The sequence below is a fragment of the Canis lupus genome, chromosome 34 (assembly GCF_011100685.1).
Source record: "Canis lupus familiaris isolate Mischka breed German Shepherd chromosome 34, alternate assembly UU_Cfam_GSD_1.0, whole genome shotgun sequence".
NCBI lineage: Eukaryota > Metazoa > Chordata > Mammalia > Carnivora > Canidae > Canis > Canis lupus.
Genome location: NC_049255.1, coordinates 4162394 through 4170467, shown reverse-complemented (window position 1 = coordinate 4170467; position 8074 = coordinate 4162394). Strand labels below are relative to the sequence as shown.

Sequence of the window (8074 nt, the reverse complement as noted above, 5' to 3'; positions counted from 1 at the left end):
CCTGGAAAGCGTCCTCCAGAGAAGCATAGTTTTCCATCAAAACACAAAATTGTTTCTGTAAGGCTGTTTTTAAGCATCTTCCAGCATCTTAGAATTACCATATACACAGAAAGACTGGAGATGAGCTACACATCATTTTTCTCTATTTGCTAATTTAACTCCCCAAGCATTACTACTAACTTATTTAATAACACTGTTGTTAATATGAGACAATTCATAACCACAAGACTCTATGCCTTGCCGCAGTTTGCTAGCTCAGTGTTAAATTTATGCATGTACTTAAAAGTCAAAAAAAAAGTTGCCTCCCCATCAGTCTCAATTGGCAAAATATGCTGTAGATTCAAATTTTACAAGACAGCTCTATATATTATGAAATAGGTCTCTGCCACAGCATTCAAAACCAATTTATTCCTACCATTTCCCACGTATTTTCCTTAAAGTGTCCAGCAGATCCTTCCTAAGGTCTTGTTCATCATCTTAACTTGTACCTTTCGCTTGAGGGGAGATGGACTCTTTCTTGCCCTGTGCCTTCCTTTCTGTGGCTTTCCCACCTTGGGGAGAGGGCTGCTCTCTCTCTTACTGTTTATGAGAATCATCTCCAGCTTTTAGAATTCTTCTCCATGAAGCTTGCTTGAGTGTTACAACTCCTTTTTTTTTTTTTTAAGATTCTATTTATTTATTCATGAAAGACACAGAAAGAGAGGCAGAGACACAGGCAGAGGGAGAAGCAGTCTCCATGCAAGGAGCCCGACATGGGACTCAAACCCAGGAATCCAGGATCACACCCTGAGCCAAAGACAGACCCTCAACTGTCAAGCCACCCAGGCATCCCTACAATTCCTTTTTTTTTTTTTTTTTTTTTTTTAAAAAAGGAGGGATCTCTGGGTGGCTCAGCAGTTGAGCGGTTGAGCGTCTGCCTTTGGCTCAGGGCATGATCCTGGAGTCACGGGATCGAGTCCCACGTCGGGCTCCCTGCATGGAGACTGCTTCTCCCTCTGCCTGTGTCTCTGCCTCTGTGTGTGTGTATGTTTGTGTGTGTGTGTGTGTGTGTGTGTGTGTGTGTGTCTCATGAATAAACGAATAAAATCTTTTAAAAAAAAGATTTTATTTATTTATTAGAGAGAGAGAGAGGGAGGGAGGGAGCACAAGTGGGGGGAGGGGCAAAGGGAGAGAGAGAAGCAGACTCCCTGCTGAGCGGGAAGCTTGACATGGGGCTCCATTACCAGACCCTGAGATCATGACCTGAGCTGAAGGCAGGCACTTAACCAGCTAAGCCACCAGGCGTCCCTCTCATCTAGGTTCCTAAAGAACTATGCCTTTGGCATTGTGTACTGTAAACAGGGTCACTGGTCAAGTATCATCTTCTAGTGGTAGAAAGCCTTGTTTACACAAATGTAGTAACCCGAGGTTTCTCAAGACAAAGGCTGTGAGTGTTCTCCCCTTAAAACACCAGAGCTTGGGGTACCAGGGCCCCAACTACAGAGCCTCTGATTCACGGGGTCCAGGATGGACCTTAGGAATTTCCAGGTCAACAAGATTCTGGGCGACGATGCTGGTCCAAAGACCACACTGAGAACCACTAGACCAAAATCACAATGACTAGCAAACCAACCTGGCTGATCATCAAAACCACTTAGGAAATTTGTAAAGGGAATTCGAATGTCCTGGGCTCAGATCTCCTGACCAGAAGCTTCGCAAGTGGTACAGGAGAATTCATATTTCCAAAAAGCTTCCAAAAAAACAAAAACAAAAACAAAACAAACAAAATAGCTTCCCAGATGACTCTTAGAGTGGACAAAATTTAGGACCCAATTGAACCAGATTATCTGAGCAGGTCATGTCAGTGTCAACTTTCCATAGTTTTACATTATGAGTTCAGCAAGAAAAGCCCAGCTGGAGGAAGACAGGTGCAACTCTCAGGCTAGGATATCCCTTGTAGCTCAATCAAACTGGAAACATACAAGAAAAGGCATTTCTGGGGGAAATGGCTTAGTCCAGCCAAGAGGACACATTGCCAGCCCATCACACATGTCTTCCGCATTGTGATACACTGATTTACTCAAACACATCCCTTCAGATCCCAATCTGAAATATCTATAATCAAATTATTTTACTGCCTTGGAATTTCTCCAAAATAATGAGTAGGGTTTTTTTTTTTTTAACATCTGAATAATTATTCAATTATCACCAAGAAGCCACCAAAGTGTTATCACTAAGAACAAACTGAGGGGGCGGCCCTAAACATACATTTTTGTTTTCTATCTTAAAATGCACAAATCTCTTATGACATCCAATATGGAAGTTTTTCAGCTTCCACAATGTTAGTTCCAAATTCCCCTGGAAAATTCATCACACAAGTTAACATTTAACCCAGGCTCAAAAAAAATTTTTAAGTTACATTCTTACAGAAATGCTTAGTGTAAATGAACACTAGGATTTCACGGAGTTCCTTTATAATGAAAGAACTGTGACTCAACAGACGCAGCTGGTTATCCTTCCAAAGTTGTTTTAGTTTTCCTTATGAAATAAGGAACAAGAGTCCAGGGATTGAATGAGCCCAAGCTGAATTAACAGAAGGGGCAGAGGCAAAGTTCAGCAGGACTGCTGACTCTGCCGAAACCCTATGATTAACGCTGACCTTGAAGGCAAGGTCATGAAAAGTATTCCGTGGAGCTGTTCCTCTAAAGAAATTTTGGAACAGAATCTGAAAAAGTGCTGGTGTGTTTCAGAACATCTCGAAATAATACCTGAGGGAGAACATATTCCAGCTCATCTGTTACCGTTTATGGGGCCACACTGCTGACTCAGGCCCCACCGCTAAATGCAGCTGCAGGGAGCCAGCTGGGAAAGCGCTGTGCCTTGTGTGCAAGGCAGCACTGCTGGTGAAGACAGGTCAGAAGGCTGGGCAGGAAAGAAAGTAACTGGCTTCTAGAGGATTCTTAGCCAGTAAGCCATCTTGTCACCCCCAGAGAAAGCTAAATTCTGCTACATTTTTTTCATCAATCTCTTTTTGCTGAAGTATGTAAGCTATAGACCACGTGACATTGGGCCCCTCAAAAACTTTGTGGTAGTCAGCCTCCCCGATGACGCATAATGGTCCCCTGCCTCTGGGAAGTCATACCCTCGTGCAGTCTCGTCCCACATAATGCCAGGGTCAGAGAATACAGAAATGGTGATGGTGTATGTCTCTGCTGGTATTAGGTGATGAAAGACTGCGTGGCTTCCATCGTGCGTTCTCTCGCTCTCAGATCACTCTCTGGGAGAAGTCAGCTGCCCTGTCATGAGTAGCACCGTGGAGAGGCCCACGAGGCAAAGAAACCCCAGATCTACAGCCGTGAGTCTGGACCACTGGGGATGTGTACCCCCAGCTCCTGTCAGGTTTCAGACGACCACAGCCCCAGCCAACATCTTGATGGTAACCTCATGAGAGACCTCGTACCAGAAGCAAGTGGCTAAGCCGCTCCCAGATTCCTGACCCTCACATGCTGCAAGAATAATAATTTCTAGGGGAGCCTGGGTGGCTCAGTGGTTGAGCGTCCGCCTACGGCTCAGGTCATGATCCTGGGGACCCGGGATCAAGTCCTGCTTCGGGCTCCCTGCATGGAGCCTGCTTCTCCCTCTGCCTGTGTCTCTGCCTCTCTCTCTCTCCTTTTTTGTGTCTCTCAGTGAATAAATAAATAAAATCTTAAAAAAAAAAAAGGTGTATCTCACTGTTGTCGCCTGAATGCCTGTGTCCTCTCCAAATTCATGTTTTGAAATCCTAATACCCAGGGCAGTGGTGTTAGGAAGTGAGGGTGTTTGGGGTGATTAGGTCATGAAGGTAGAGCCCTCTGAATGGGACCAGAGTCCTGACAAAAGAGACCCCACAGAGCCACCCGGGCCCCTGCCACCATGTGAGAAGTCTGCATCCTGGAAGAAGCCCTTCGCTCAACCATGCTGGCACCCTGATCTCAGACTTCTGGCCTCCAGAACCTCAAGGGATAAATAATCTGTTGTTTATAAACTGCACAGTCTGGGGTGTTTTGTTATAGCAGCCCAAACGGACAAGGATGCTCACAGACCCTGTCGATCAAAGGGCCGTGCTCCTAGAACACATAGTCACACGGACCCTCACCTGTCTGCAGAAGCCCAGGGTGGGGAAAGGTTCATCTCTGAGACGTTTGTGGGTGTTGGCTTTGCCTGACAGAGTAGATACTGAGGAGATTCACAGAAAATTCGTAGTTTTTAAGAGAGCTACATGTACAGAAACACCACCAGCTCAGACTGGAAGAGCAGACAGTACAAAGTAAAAAGAGGCCTTTAGACCCTCAAAAGTCTACTGGCAGGAGGCAGGCTGAGAAAATCACTCAGCTGCAAACACATGATACCTTTCACAAGAAAAGGAAGGATGACTCACAGGGAAGAACTAGGAGCCCAGAGGGCAGAGTCCAAAGGCTTGGAGTAGAGCTCCTACTCTTACAGTATTTGCCTGACAAGACTCTAGAATCTATATGGCCCAGCAACTTCTTCCTGGCTGTCATTTTCTCCCTTTTTGAGGGAGAGTGTCTAGGGTGGTTATTCTATGACTGCCCCATTATATGTTCAGTGGGAAAGGGTGTTATGGACTGAATGTGTCTCCTCAAAATTCATGTGGTGAAGCCCTAGCCCCTCAATGTGATGGTCTGTGGAGATGGAGCCTTTAGAGGTAGTTAGGTTTCGATGAGGCTGTGAGAGTAGGGTCGTCATGGTAGGATTAGTACCCTTATAAGGAGACACCAGAGAGCTAGTTCTTTCTCTCTCTGCCATATGATATATCAAGAAGGTGGCCAGATCCAAACCAGGAAGAGAGTCCTCACCAACATTTGACCATGATGATACCCTGATCTGTGACACCCAGGTAAGTGTCCATTGTTCATAAGCCCCCAATCTATGGGATTTTGTTACAGCAGCCTGTGCTGATTAATACAGGGGGTGTGGAGGGAAGATACCTTGTCAAGAACCGTACCGGAAGAACTGTATTTAGGAAATATAATCACACCCAAACCTGATTTACATTGTGAGATTCTGGACATAGAGCAGATGCTGAAATGGCACGAAACTTCCGGACCCTCTGGAAGCGGTTGACTTAATTTGCACGTGGGAAGGATATGAATCTTTGGTGGGCTGCAGTAGTCTGCAAGTTGGCTGGCACCATCTCCCACCTCTGTTACATTTGCCCACAACTGCTCCACAGTTAGTCTGTGTGACCCATAGTATACAGCGGAAGAGATGGTACTGCTGATGTTAACCTATTTTTCAAGTGAGGCTTACCTTTCTCTCATCCTCCCTCTGTATCTCTCTGTCTCTGAGGGAAGCCAGCAGCCCTATCAAGAGACCCACATGGTGACGAACTCAGACAGCTGATCCAAATCAGCAATGAGCCAGGGCTTCTTTCCAACACCATATGCCTAGGCTGTCGTGGACACAGAGCGTCCAGCCCCAGGCCAGTGTCAGATGACCACGGTTCTGGCCAGCATCCTGACCACAACCTCCTAAGAGACCTGGACCAGAGGCACCTGGCTAAGCCACTCCCAGATCCTGGCCCTCAGAAACTATGTGAAATAATAAAAATAATTTAAAATCACTGTGTATAGTAATCATTTGGTCCTGATACTTTGACATCTGGAGCCTTGCTGACCGTGGAGAGATCATCGTCTTTCCAGGGCTAAGCCAATTCCCAAGGGGTGAAGACCTTTCATATGCAAACCAAGCAACCCAGAGCCTACGCTCCAAATCACTTCCTTATTGGACTCTCCCAGGGCACCCACACTCTGGGCTACTGTCTGCCTGCACTAATCAGCCCAGGGCCAGGTACCAGACAACTGGAGGTAGCCCCTATGCCTCAGAGCCCCCTGAAACTATGCAGACTGGCCAATCTTAAACTTGCTTTCCCTGTCGTGCTTAGTCTTCTGGTGGAAAAGCACAGCAAAGGCTCTTGCCCACATGTTTCCGTCATTCCCTCTGCCTCCTGGACGACCCTGTGCTTCCTCATGTGGCCCAACTGAGGCATGGTGTACTCCCATCTTTGGGGGTGAATAACAAATCAATGGTAGTCACCTCCTGATCTGTTGGCCTACATTGAAAATAGTATGATTTAGGTAATTTGTTACACACACTAGATAACTAATACACTTAAACACACCTATAATTTTCCTTCATACCACAATGCCATCTTCACATCTAAGAAAATGAAAAATATTCCTTAATATTATCTAATGCCTAAGGGCGCTTGGGTGGCTCAGTGGATTAAGCCTCTATCTTTGGCTCAAGTCATGATCTTGGGATCCTGGGATCGAGGCCCTGTTTGGGGCTATCTGCTCAGCAGGGAGCCTGCTTCTCCCCCTCTCTCTGCCCCTCCCCCTGCTTGTGCTCTCTTTCTCACTCTCAAATAAATAAATAAAATCTTAAAAAATATATCCCCTCATACCTAGGTCCACTTGTAAATGTCCTCCATCTCCCTAAAAATGCCTTTATAACTGGTTTATTGGAGAACAGGATCCAAATAAAGTCCACATATTTTGTTCTATGTTAAGTCTTTCAAGTCACTTTTCAAAGTAGAATTTTCAAAAAGGCAAAACCACAAGTCTCCTATTAACCCTAAGTAACTAGGTATCAACTATTTAATTAACTCATTAATGAAGAAAGCAGCAGGATGGTTAAACTGGTTAAAAGAAACTCTGAGAGATGAAAGCCCTGGAGAAGGATTGCTCAGTTATGTGTTTAGAAGTCTGGTTAACAACCTCCCAGGCAATAAAACCGATCATCAAAACATTTTTTATTATCTTTGAAACCAGATAGGATCATTTGCATCCCAACCAGACAAAAGTCATCTCAACCTTATATCCCTATGTCAGATTAGAATCATTTGCATCTTTTAGCTTTGTGCATGGTATCCCCTTCCCATCACAGAATTGTCAAATATCTTAATGAACCTTAAACGGTCTGAAATGAAGGTGTACCTACTGCCTCCACCCCCAGCCCCAAAGTTTTAGTGTCCTGACATGATATTGAAAGGCAAGGAGAAGAAGTCATGCATTTCCTATTTCCAAGTTTTGAGGTTTTCTTTTTAAAAAAATTTTTTTTCTTAAGTAGGCTCCCTGTCGGCATAGAGCCCAATGTAGGACTTGAACTCACAACCACGGGATCAAGACTCAAGCTGAGATCAAGAATTAGATGCTTAACCTATGGAGCCACTATGTGCCTTGAGGTTTTCTTTTTTCTTAATGCTCTTTTAATCTGGAGTAGTCTCCTCGTTAGGTTGTTCCCCTGTAGAAGGTCCCCACATTCTGATTTTATCTGCTTCCTTTTAAGTGTACTTCTGTTGACTGTGATTTTAAAATCAATACCGAGGGGATCCCTGGGTGGCTCAGCAGTTTGGTGCCTGCCTTTGGCCCAGGGCGCGATCCTGGGGTCCCGGGATGGAGTCCCACATCGGGCTCCCAGCATGGAGCCTGCTTCTCTCTCCTCCTGTGTCTCTGCCTCTCTCTCTCTCTCTGTCTATCATAAATAAATAAATAAATCTTAAAAAATAAAATAAAATAAAATCAATACCTGATTGTAAGAATAATGCCTGGCGCCAAAGGGATGAGATGGTTTTGTGTCAAGGAGTTATTAAACTACTATAGGATGTTGAACTAATACTTTCTTCATTCATTCACTCTGTTGTTAATCTCAAACTCAAACATGTAAGATTCCCTTTGGGGACTTTAAAGTAGCAAATGTGAGCTTGTTATAGATGCACTGTCCTGAGTCTTTGTTTAATTATGGACCTGCCTCCATTTCTTGCAGGAGTCCTAACAGGTAGAAGGTTCCTGGTGGTGATCTGTGAAATGCTGGGCTGCAAGTATGAAGGGGCTTTTCTTCCCCACCCCTCTTCCTTACCTCAGCCATTCATTGAAGGTCCTACAACTTCTGATTTTTGTGAAGTATATTGACTTTTTTCCTTGATACCAATTTCTGATTTGTTCTGCTTTCCCTAAATGTCCTTAATATCCTCAGTCCTCACGGTGGCTTCTCAGCCTGGCTTAGCAGAGGGAGCGCCACACATACGAGGGAT

General features: G+C 44.9%; 1 long non-coding RNA gene across 1 annotated transcript; it reads left to right on the top strand.

Moving 5' to 3' along the window:
* The first annotated feature begins 4413 nt into the window (after positions 1 to 4413).
* On the top strand, positions 4414 to 5602 carry LOC119867419. Its single transcript, XR_005383491.1, has 2 exons — positions 4414 to 4876; positions 5334 to 5602. It is a non-coding gene; the product is annotated as an uncharacterized LOC119867419 (long non-coding RNA).
* Positions 5603 to 8074: the final 2472 nt, after the last annotated feature.